This window comes from Sarcophilus harrisii, chromosome 5, assembly GCF_902635505.1.
Source record: "Sarcophilus harrisii chromosome 5, mSarHar1.11, whole genome shotgun sequence".
Lineage (NCBI taxonomy): Eukaryota > Metazoa > Chordata > Mammalia > Dasyuromorphia > Dasyuridae > Sarcophilus > Sarcophilus harrisii.
In genome coordinates, this window is record NC_045430.1 from 162,359,116 (window position 1) to 162,371,508 (window position 12,393).

A 12,393-nucleotide genomic window follows, 5' to 3' on the forward strand; every position below is an offset into this window, starting at 1 on the left:
ATAGGCCTGGAGTTAGGGAGTTCTTGAGTTCAAAATCTGAACTCAAATACTTAATAGCTGTATGGGCCTGGTCAAGTCACTTAACCCTTTTTTGTCTCAATTTGCTCATGTGTAAAATGAGCTAGAGAAGGAAATGGAAAAACACATCGGAACCTTTGCCAAGAAAACCCTAAATGAGATCACGAAGAATTGGACACAAGTGAAACAACTGAACGGCAACAAAAAAGTTAGCTAGTCCATCCCCTCGTTTTAAAATAAGTAAACTGAGGCTGTGGGGAAAAGTGAAATAGTTACCAAATTTAATCTTGTGAATTAGTTACATAAAATCTTTACAAAAATCCAAGTCATATATGTGATAAAAAACTGCTTTCCTCATGTTACTCTGTAGCAGCAATGTTTAATGATGTGCTGCTTTAGTCCCATCATCAATAGAAGGCATGAAGAACTTTGAGCACTTTCTTTTGAGCATACTACATTTGTCTTGAACCTTAGTTAATGCAGAGTTCTCATTTACATCCAAAATGATTGAGCTATTACTTGTATTACTTCTCTGCCCAAGATTTAAAATTAATGCATGATGTAAAATAACTAATATGAAAATGTTTTATATGAAATATAACTTAGATCAGATTGCCTACTGTCTTGGAGTAGGGAGAGAAAAGGAGGATAGAATTTAGAACTCAAAACTTTAAAAATGCTTAAAATTGTTTTCACATCTAATTGAGGGGAATAAAATATAATTTTTTAAAAGAATAAGTGATAATGCATATAATAATACCTAGAACATGTAGAAGTTAAATGTTAAACAAATAAATATATTAATTGTAGTAAAACAATTACATTACAAAAAAAGTGAAGATCTTATGTAGATATATATATATATGTTACAACAATTATATCATCTAAAAGAGTTAGTACAGCCTAGTGGATAGAAAGTCATCTTAGCATCATGAAAACTTGTGTTCTAGTATAATATCAAATACAGAAATGCTAATCAGTGTGACCCTGGATCATTCACTTAAGCTTTTAATGCTCTAGGTAATTCTTTGATAATTCTTTAATTGCTGAGGAGGTACTAATAGGCATTGGTGAAACAAGTTTCCTTCAAGGAATTCCCTATACTAATGAAACTATAGGTACAGTCTACCAGATATTCACACACACGTACATACATAAACATATATATACATATATATATGTTATACATAATATATAAAGTGCTCTAAATCACTATTGATCAGAGAAATGCAAATTAAGACAACTCTGAGGTATATATTTATATATGTGTGTGTATATACATATATACTTTTATATTTATATTCTATATGCACATAAATATACATCCATCCATACACACAAATTGGTATAAGTCACTTAATCTTTCTGAGTCTCAATGATCTTCACAAAATGGGAAGGGGCTTCTATCAGGGGGCCCTTGAGGCCCCTTCCAAACTGAAAATTCTGTTGTCTTTTCCTTTCAGGCTCCCAAACCAAATTCACTACTTAGTCACTTTGCTAATCATTCTAGTGAATGTCACTGAATATCAAAGCTGCTTCCTCCTCACTGCATTCATTGGCAGAAGTGTTAGTTCAAACAAAGGTGACAGTGTGACATTTAAATGAGGATGTAGTTGAATCTGGTCCAGAAGAGAAAAGGAGAGAGATACAGTGGCTGTTCATTTTGTTTTCCTTCAAAAACGGCTTCATCCTTGTTCCTGGTTTGACTCCTAGAGCTTTGAACCTTTCCAACTGTGTTGAGCAGTATTTCTGTTTCCCTTTGGGAGCAACAACGAGCCATGGTAGACCACAGGAACTAATGAAAATACCTCATCCTATTTACATTGGGTCATATCATACATTTTCTGACAGATGGAGCCTTTTGGAAAAGAATATAAATGAGTAGTGAGAGGGGAATCCGTCATTTGGGAGAGATTAAGTAAATAAACAAGTCATATTTAACATGGAGAGTGACCGAATTTGTAAAGTGCTTCAAAGCCAGAGGAGGTCTCTCCTGTAGCTTTGTTCATTTTAGGACAATAAAGCTCAATATTATAAAATGCTTAGTCCATTGTTGGCTACTTCTCAAAGTCAGTCCCAATAGTCTTCTCCACTCCTCTCCCCCCCCCCCTTCTCTCTCTGTGAAGTTTTTTGGTTTTGGGTTTTTTTTTTGGGGGGGGGGGTTTGGTTTGATTTTTCCCTGAGTTCTGTACCTGTATAATATGAGTGTTTTTTTCCTTTGACATTCATGATGTGCCTACCAGTTATACACTGAAACACTGAATTAAATTGGTTTTCAGGAATGATTTATAAAAAAAAAATTTTAAAAGAAGTCAAAGCAAAAACTAGCACAGAGTAAGTAAGATGTTTCCTTTTGATTCTGACATGAGGCGGGGCAACTGATTTTCCCATACTTCCCATTGAATCATCTGGAGGTGAAAGGCTCAGCTGCTTCCTAGCTACCACTCCCAGGATCCCTTCTCCACATTGTTTCTCTCCCTGGGCCTGCCTTTGGTTCACTCCTACCCTTAACCCCTTCAGATGCAGGTCTGACTGACTGCTCTTCAGATGAGAACTGTTCTTCATACTCACATACCTCTAACTCCTTTCCCAACCCCTATTATCAGATCATAAGATCTCTGTCCCTCCTACCTCCACCCCACAAGTATATCTCAGGTGCAGTTTCAGTTAGCTAAGACTCAGCAGGAAGAAAATTCAATCAGCAAAAGATTATTGAGGCTGTACCAGACACAAGAAACACAAAGACAAAAACGAATTCTCTTTTTGCCTTTAATGAACACACATTTCATGGGAACTAACAAACAGTACATAGAAGTATAGATGTTCCCAAGGCCTGAAAGAAGGTACTTTTCCCATAAAAGACTCAAAGGGGTGAAGATAATTCCTAGAAAAGTCTGCTCTCTTTAAAAAAGGATGTTGTTTTTATACTCTAGCTCATTATGCCCATATCCCAGAGTCTTGGAGTGAAAAAGATTTTGACACAAAGTCCAAGCATGCCTATTGTCTAGGATCGCCTACAAAAAGGTCCCTTGTAGAGTCACTTTGTAGCTGTTTAGTCATGTCTGAAGCTTCATGAAATCATGGGTCATAGCACACCAATTCTGTCCATAAGATTTTCTTGGCAAAGTTATTAATATTTCCTTCTCCAGTGGATAAAGGCAAACGGATTAAATGATTTATGCAGAGACACAAAGTTATTAAGTGTCTGAGGTTGAATTTGAACTCGGGTCTCCCTGACTCCATGCCCAGCATTCTATCTATACTAGTTTCCTCAAAACAGTAAGTGTCTGTTATGGGACAGGTTACTTATTTTCTTCACCACCAAAGAAAAACTCCTACATTTTCATTGATACATATTTAAAAGAAACTATAACCCCTCAACTCTAAAATACTTTCTCAGTAGGTGGGGAAAAATAGAACTGATGATGAGATATTGCACATCATTACTATTTGAATGGCAATTCAAACTATATATCTTTTGTCCAACCAGTAATGGATGGCTCATCCTTCTGAGTGGCCATTATCTCATCAGTACACAGACACTGCTAACTTCTGGAATTTATCCCATGGCCACTGGGACTAAAAAGGTATGTGTCTTAGGATGACAATGTTATCTGTATATACTCAGGAAAAGAACCCTAAAGCATAGAACTTGGGCTAATGTCAGCTGGGCTTACTCAGACTGATATGTATCTTTTCTGTCAGGTCTACATAGTGTCAAAGTCATATGCAAGGAAGGGAAGGGGAAAGAGATGTCTTTCTTTTACTCTCCTTTTTGGAAGTTTGAGAGAGAGAGCTAAGGTAAACAGAGTCATTTCCCATCCTCAGTTAAAGGAATCAAGAAATCAGCCAGGATCCTCTGATAAGTCATGCCATTTGGCAAGGGACCAGAGCACATTTCTCACTTTAGAAGTGTCCCAGGTCTGCAAAAATGTTCCAGTCCATCTCATTCTCCTATACAAATCTTTCACATACAGAATAAGCAGGCAGGTAAGTGGTACAATGGCAGGCCTAGAAGCAGAAAGATCTCAGTTTAAACATGGTCTCAAACACTTTCCTAGCTATGTAACACTAGGCAAGTTACTTAACCCTATTTGCCTCAGTTTCTGTAAAATAAGCTGAAGAAGGAAAGGCCAAATCACTCCAATGTCACTGCCAAGAAAAGCTCAAATGAGGTTACAAAGAGTAGGACATTACTGAACAATTCAAAACAAATATAAGACAATTTTGGTGTTGAGATCACTGAAAACTGAGGGAACAAGGAACAGTTCATAAAGTGGCAGTCAGACTGTTAAAAGAAGCTCAAGATTCTAAAATATAAAAGGCAAAAATGCATTTGAAGTAGAAGAATAGCCTGTGCCAAAACATAGAGGTCAGAAAGAATATGTGTTTAATAAATAGTAAGAACAGCAAGAAGATTCTAAAAATTCATCTTCAACTAGACTTTCCCATTTTCTTTACATACTAACAACCCCTATATATAGGGTGAGAGACTAATGCAAGAATACAATCTCTTTTTTTTTTTATACACAAAGTCTAGAAAGGCTCTGCTAATTGGGCAAATGAGAGTATCTGTACTAAATGTCTGCAAAGTAAGCTGGAAAGATTTATATGTATAATCTGATATGAAACATGACCCACATGTCTCCGTATGAGGGACAAGGACACTCCTAAACACAAGGGTTGTGCAGAAATGTTTTGTGTGGGGTAAGAAGATCAGAATTCAACTGGATTAGTTTATTTTTTTTCTAATCTCTTTGAGGACAACGGTGTTATTGTTAAACTCTGTCAGAAATGAGTCATAATTTTGCCTGATAAGACTGATGACAGAAGGGATTCCTGTCTGGCTACTTTGTAAGGCACATTTTTTTTTAGTATAATGTAGAACTTTGGATTGTGTGTAAGAGATTAGCAATTAACTGTAAATAAGCCAAGTCTTCCCCAACGGAAGCTCCCTGGTTTGCAATATAAGTGCAGTCATCTGTGAAGAGGAATAACAATTACTCCCCATAGAAATGCACCATCAGTATTGCTGAAGGGGTTTTTCCTGAAGACGTCAGGAGGAAATCCCAAAAATAATAGAAAGAGACTGCAAAGCCATGAAATATGTAAAGAATGTTAAGAGTAGTAAAGCATGTGTTAGCTTTGCTGTTTTAGATACCAAGAAACAAAAAGTTCAGACTTTCATCCAAGAAAATGAACTATTTCAAGAGTTCAGAAGTACAATACTTGGAAAGTAATACACACACATGTACACATATATACACACATGCACATGTGCACACCTATATAGCGACTCTGGATATGGAAACTCCATCATTTCAACTCATCTCAAACTTAATGTCTTAGTGAATTTCCTAGGGTGCTGAAAAGTCACAGAGCTGATATCTGGAAGCAACATAATACAATTTGTCATTTAAAAAAGTCATTAAGCTCAAATATCAGCCCTGCTTCACATACCTGTGGGCTCAATACAGTGGAAAGATTGGATCTGGAGCTAGAGAACTAAAATTCTAATCCCTCTGCTTCCTCTTGGTGCCTGTAGATGACTGGGGAAGTCACCTCATTTTTATGTGAATCTTTTCTTGTGGGTCTGTCTTCCTTTTGTGTCTCCTTTTATTTTCTGTATGGGTGGAAATAATGTCCTGCAGAAGGGTTGTGAAGAGATGTAAATAGCTGAAACTCTTGAGTTGATGCACTGAAGTTGGACGAGCACTTAAGGCTAATTACTGATTGGACAATACTCTATTAGAATATGCTTGGAAAATGGCCCTTCCCATTATTCTGTGCTGGGTCGATAATTGGTGTATACAGAGAATTGTAGGAGGAACTAGGGGGAGTAAGACTAGCCAGAATCACTTTTGGGCGGGAGACAAAGAGGAGAGGTCATAGAGATCCTGCATCCATCCAATTCACTTCTACCCCTAAAGACCAAGAATAAAGACCAAGGACTTTTGCTTATCCTTACTCTGGATGATTCTAAGGTATCCAGCATGCTAACTTGGTCTTCACAAAGAGAGATCTTCTGTGGGCCTCATTGGTCCTCAGTTTCTTCTTCTGTAAAATAAGAGTTGAACAAGATGGCCTCTGTTGTCCCGTCTATCTGTAGAGCTAAAATCCAAAATATCTTATGTGTCAAAAGTAGAATTTAAATACAGGTTTTTCTGATTGTAAGGTTGACTCTTTTATTCAGACTGACTAAAACACTTCCCAAAAAAGGATAAACAATTTTGATAGATGACCACACTCTGATTAAATTAAATAGTTTTTGAGAGCGAAAGAGAAACACAGAGAGAGAGACAGAGAGAGACAGAGAGAGACAGAGAGAGACAGAGAGAGACAGAGAGAGACAGAGAGAGAGACAGCGTATGTTTAAGTAAGTTGAATTCTCTGATTGGTCTCTGAGACCATTCCACTAGAAATGGCAATGTTTGGATGAGCTGGTGACTTGCCAAATTCAAATGTGAATCTCAAGTAGGTTGGCTTGATTCAAGAAATATAGGAAAGAGCCTCAATATGAAAATAAAGCTACAAATTTGTGAAAAAAAGATCAAGAAATTGAAATATATGTAACTTGGCAAGAGAAGAACTAGGAGCAAATATGATAATTATCTGAAAAAGATTTGTAGGAGATATAAATGCCAAGAGAATGAAGAATCACTTAAGGTGATTCACAGAAAGAGGGAGCTTAAGAAAAAATAATGATTGGAAAAAATGAAAAAGGAAAACTGAACATGAATAACATAGGAAAAATTTCCTGACTGTGAAATCTTTTACTTCTCTAGGGAGTCAATGGAAACTCCATCAGTTAGGTCATGTCAAACTGAACTGGTCATGTCTTTCATCTTCTCATCTCATTGTTGTATTTGGGGCAGATGTCTGTGCTAAGATCACAGAGTTGACTGTAGTTCATTTTCTGGATATATTCCTTCTGTCATAACTTTTTGAATAAGATGATCTATAAAGACATAAAATTATTTAATCCATACTATACAAATGAATAAAAATCATAATAAGCAATAGTGGCTATAAAGATGGAAAAGTAGCCTGATTTAATAGACTTAGTAAGACCTGAGTTCAATCCTGTCTTAAATGCTTAATGGCTCTTTTATCATGAGCAAATTATTTAAATTCTTTATGCCTCAGTTTCTTCATATGTAAAAATGAGGAGGTTGGGTTCTCTCACCGCTAACATCCCTTCAAGTTCTAAATATATGATCCTATGACCTGATGACTCAGTGTTCTTCAAGATCCCTTCCATAGATCTATGATCTATAATCCTATGTATCCAATGTCCAATAAACAAGATGGTGCAATAAATAAATGGAATAAATAAGTAAATGGAGCTCTAGACTTGGAATCAGGAAGGCCTGACCTTAAATCTCATCTCAGACACTAAATGTGTGACCATGACCAAGTCACTTAGTATTTTTAAGACTCAATATTCTCACCCATAGAAACTAAGAATAGTACCTACTTAATGTAAAACATATAAAGAAAATTTGAAATTTTAAAGCATTATAAAATGGCAGTTATTATTAATATTATCATTAATAGGTTGATAAAACTGGTCCAGACCTAGGATTTCATAAGTGTAGAAAACTCCTAGTAGGGTAGAATTCCATACATTAGTATAAATAATAACCGTGTGTGTGTGTGTGTGTGTGTGTGTGTGTGTGTATGTGTGTGTGTGTGCATATGGTATATATTAGCTATTATTAGTGAATCTATAAGTTGCAGTGATCTGAATAAATGGTAATAATTCCTGCCATGGGAGTTACTCATAATGATAAAATTTGCAGATTTGATTTTTTTTTACTCATATAAGATGAAGATTATTATTGTTCTCTTTGGCCTCAGGGAGCCCAAATAGAACCAACAGGTAGGAATAATAGAGATAGAGAGTTTTGTTCAACATAAGAAAAACTTCCTTAAAAATCGATTGGTCTAAAAATGAAACAGGCTGCTTCAGAATACAGTGACAATCACATGAAGTCTTCAAGAAGATAGTGACTCACATAGAGCTAGCTAGGTCATTATAACCTCTAGATCTTTTTTATACAAATTGCTTTCTAGCTCTGCCTCTCCCATTTTGTATTTGTGCAGCTAATTTTTTCAGCTGAAGGAAAGGATTTCATGTTTAGCTCCAGTTAAATTTTATCTTGTAAGATAACTTAAATCTATAATTTCATTGTGTCTAAACTTTCCTAAATCCTGATCCTAATCCTGTCATGTAATTCTACCCACAAACTTTAAGGTCACAAAGTTCTGAAACCACATTACCACATTTTAGTGCAGAAAGATAATACAGTAGAAAGAACACTGGACCTGGGGTCCAAGTCTGAATTCAGATCTGGTGCCAGATACTTACCAGTTAAGTGACCCTAGGTAGATCACTTAACTTCTATCTGATTCAGTTTCCTCATCTGTAAAATGAGAATAATAATAGCACTCATTATCTCCCCCCCCACACTCAGGGTTATTGTGAAGATAATATAAGATATTTGTAAAATGCTTTAAAAACCTTAAAGTGCTATATAAATGCTAATTATTATTATTATTATCATTATCATCTAGTTCTCTAATCATCCATCTCATGTTATCCACAAAAAGAACTGTGGGATTACAGTACTGCACAGTTGGAAGAGTGCTCAGAAGTTTCCCAACCTCTGCCTAAAGCATGAATATCATCTACTATATCTCCATAAAGTGGTCAACCAGGTTTCATTTGAAGGAAAAAGTCTTAGACGCTGATTAGAGTTAGACAAAGTATCAGAGAAATATGACATGCACAAACAAGTCATATTAACATCTCCTATCTTATTAATAATTTCTTTTAAAACCTTAGTAGTTCTCACAGTCCGATCCTCATGGTACTTAAAGTGACTCAACCTCACCTGGACCCAATTCCATTTCCAATTTGTTATATTGTCTACCTCTAAAATTAGTTCATATCATTGTCATAATATAAGATATTAAATTAATAATTTCAAATGTATTATCCAAATGACAGATTATAAAACCTGAACATATAGCAATAACTTGATTTTTAATCAAATATTCTTTACATGTTACTTTACCAGATACAATGACACCAGTTTCCTGCTAGACATCCTCAACTGGGTATACATTTCAAACTCATCAAATCCAAAAAGGAAGTCTTTGTCTTGCTTCTTAATTCATCCTCTTCTTACCTTCAGTATTTCAGTTGAGAGTAATGACCTTTTTCCAGTGAACAGATCTGCAACCTTGAAATCACTCCTTATTCTTCACTCTCCCTTACCTCCGTTTCCATTCATGTGTTAAGTCTTAGTGATTCTAGTATTTCTCTGTCTCTTATATTTATCTCCTTTTCTCTACCTTCATAGCCAGGATCCCAGGCCAGATCTCATCATCTCTCATTTTTAAGTTGGTCTCACTTCTCTCTCAAACACTCTCTCTCCACACAGTGGCCAAAGTGATATTCATTATTTTCTGCTCAAATAACTCCTGGGGCTTTCTCTTGCTTCTATGATGATTTGAATCTATCTATTTAAGATTTAAGATTCTATACAGCCTATCTCCAACCTGTCCTTCCAGGCTTAATATGCATCACTACTCTTTATTTAGTCTAAATTTCAGACAAACTAATATACTTAATGTTCCTAAATATCTCTCTCTCTCTCTCTCTCTCTCTCTCTCTCTCTCTCTCTCTCTCCTCTCTCTCTGTCTCTCTCTCTCTGTCTCTCTCTCTCTCTCTGTCTCTCTCTCTCTCTCTCTCTCTCTCTCTCTCTGTCTCTCTGTCTCTGTCTCTCTCTCTGTCTTTCTCTTTTAAAACTGAATTTATTAGAATGGTGACTTCATGGGAAATGAAATGCCTTGTGAAATCTTTCCTGATTCCACCACTTCTTTGTACTCCTCATCACTGAATTCAATTTTTATTTATTTTGTGTTTTGCATTGATATATATATGTATAATATATATCACACACAAATATGTATATATACACACAATATATATATATGTTGTATATACACTCATAGACATATTGTTTTCCATCAGTAGAATGCAAGTTCTATTGCACTGAGGGCAAGAATTGTTTTATTTCAATCTTTGTATTCTCAGTGGCTAACACAGTGTCTTGTACTGTTATATATAGTAAAGGCCTTACTGATTTAATAATGCTTACTGAATTAAATGTATATATAATTGTTATTGTAACATATCATAAGACAAGAACTATCTTTTTTATTCTTTTGTATCACCCATTATCTTGAATATAGTAAACATTCCAAAATATTTGTTATAATGATGATTATTTATTAAGCAAACATTTATTAATATCTATGTGGCAGGCACAAAGTTAAGTGCCAAGAATACAAAGATAAAAATGAAATAATCTCTACCCTAAAGGAGTCAACATTCTTTCTGGGGAAACCAGAGGAACCTAGATAAGTAAATACAAAATAATAATAATTAGCTATTTAGAATTCTCTTCTTTAAATTGTCAGTTCCTGGATTGTAAAATCAAAGAACTTTAGGAAGAAGATGCTTTAGAGAGCATCTAATTCTCTCCCTTCATCTTTTTAAAAATTTGAAAACAAAGATCCAGAAAGTTTTAATTGCCCAAGATCACACACCTAAACTGAGAAAAGTAGAGGCTAGTAAAGACTAGAAATTAGAATTCTGACTTTCTAGTGCAGTACTTTTCTCATTCTATTCTCCTGTTCCCATAATTGCAAGTAGTGGTTTGCCATAATAACATTTCATTAATACTAATTCTGTTATGGGGAGTTGGAGAGGCTTTTTATTGGCTAAAATACAATGTTAAAACAATGGAATTTTGCGGATATGAATAACAAAGGCAGAAGAATACAAGCTAGACAGGTATAAAACAAGGAATGACTTGCTTCTTTAGCTTACCTTTTGCTCTGGCTCAAATTCATTTGTATGCTAAGCCAGAGAGGAATTTGGCAAGCCTAGCCCTGAGTTATATACAATCATGGTTTAATCTCAGCCTAGAAGCACTTGGTTTTTGTTGTTGTTGTTGTTATTGCTGTTAGTATATAGTGACTATAGCTAAAGAATTGTCCGTCTGTTTTTGTTAAAGAAAGGTTCTAACCACTAGATACCAGCAGAAAGTACATGTTTTCTGAAGACATGAAGAACAGAAGCTGGTAGCAGAATGTAACCTCTGGAAGAGACAATTTATGAAAGCATCTAAGAACAAGAGAGCAATTATTAACAAAGAATATCCTACTTGGACTAGGCCACAATTATTGTGTCTCATAAGCAATATTACCATGCTTAACAGCCACCTAAGTCCAACAGAACAACCTTTAGTTGAGACTATACGGACAGTAGTCACTAATAATCCCTGGGAGACAATCAAAGCAAGGAGCCCAGAGGAGACCCCATAACCAACACACCCAATGAAAAAAGGATAATCAATGATTATTAGAGCATTAGAGATATGAGATACCCTTCTATTCATCTAATCTGACCACCTATGTTCCCTACATGCATTCTCCATTATACTTAATTCCAATGTATGTCCATTCTCCCCACTAATGATATGTGCATTTGGGAGAGAGAGAGTATTCATTACTAATGGCTGATGGTAAGAATCCTCTATTATTACTCTTCATATAATATTCTGTCATTGAATGTCTTTGCTTTGAATGAATTATGCTCTTTGGCTGCCTAAAGATAAAAGCCAACATATCAAAGGACTCTCATGATCTATGATTTTATTAACTGCATATAATCTCTTTGAATATCTTGAACTTGGAGTACCCATTATGTGTCTGGGAGGATAAATTCTCCAGCTAATTACACTGTTAGTTTTGCTTTTATTATCCAGGATGGGACCACTATCTCAGCAAAAACTGAACAAATACTGATGTAAAAATAAAAATTAGAATTTGGGAAGATAATGGGAAGAGGGAGCAGGGAGAAAAAATAGTGGATATGAAGAAGACCTTAGCAAGTCAAAATTGAATGGATAGAACTTAAATAGAATTATAAGACTGAAGATAAGGAAGAAACAAGTTGTGGCAGCCCTTTTTGTAGTGGCTAAAAACTGGAAATTGAATGGATGTCCATCAGTTGGAGAATGGCTGAATAAATTGTGGTATATGAATATTATGGAATATTACTGTTCTGTAAGAAATGACCAACAGGATGATTTCAGAAAGGCCTGAAGAGACTTACACGAACTGATGCTGAGTGAAATGAGCAGGACCAGGAGATCATTATATACTTCAACAACAATACTATATGATGACCAGTTCTGATAGACCAGGCCATCCTCAGCAACGAGATCAACCAAATCATTTCTAATGGAGCAGTAATGAACTGAACTAGCTATGCCCAGAAAAAGAACTCTGGGAGAT